Raw genomic sequence first — 236 nt, 5'->3', positions numbered from 1 at the left:
GGCGGGGAAAGGCACCGGATGCCTAGTCAGACCTGGGGACTGGTCCCAGTCGAACACCCCTCCTTGGGGGGGGAAAGGCACCGGATGACCAGAACCAGACACGGGTTCCTTCCCAGAAGCTGTGACTCTTCTCTAGTCCACCCTTTCCCAGGCCTTGTTTTGTTTTCTTTTTCAGAGGTTTCATATTTAATGACTTTGCAAGAGAACCTAGAAATATTCCTGGAGATATTTCTCTG

Source organism: Mus pahari, chromosome 23 (assembly GCF_900095145.1).
Source record: "Mus pahari chromosome 23, PAHARI_EIJ_v1.1, whole genome shotgun sequence".
In the NCBI taxonomy this organism is placed as follows: domain Eukaryota; kingdom Metazoa; phylum Chordata; class Mammalia; order Rodentia; family Muridae; genus Mus; species Mus pahari.
This window is presented reverse-complemented; position numbering follows the sequence as displayed.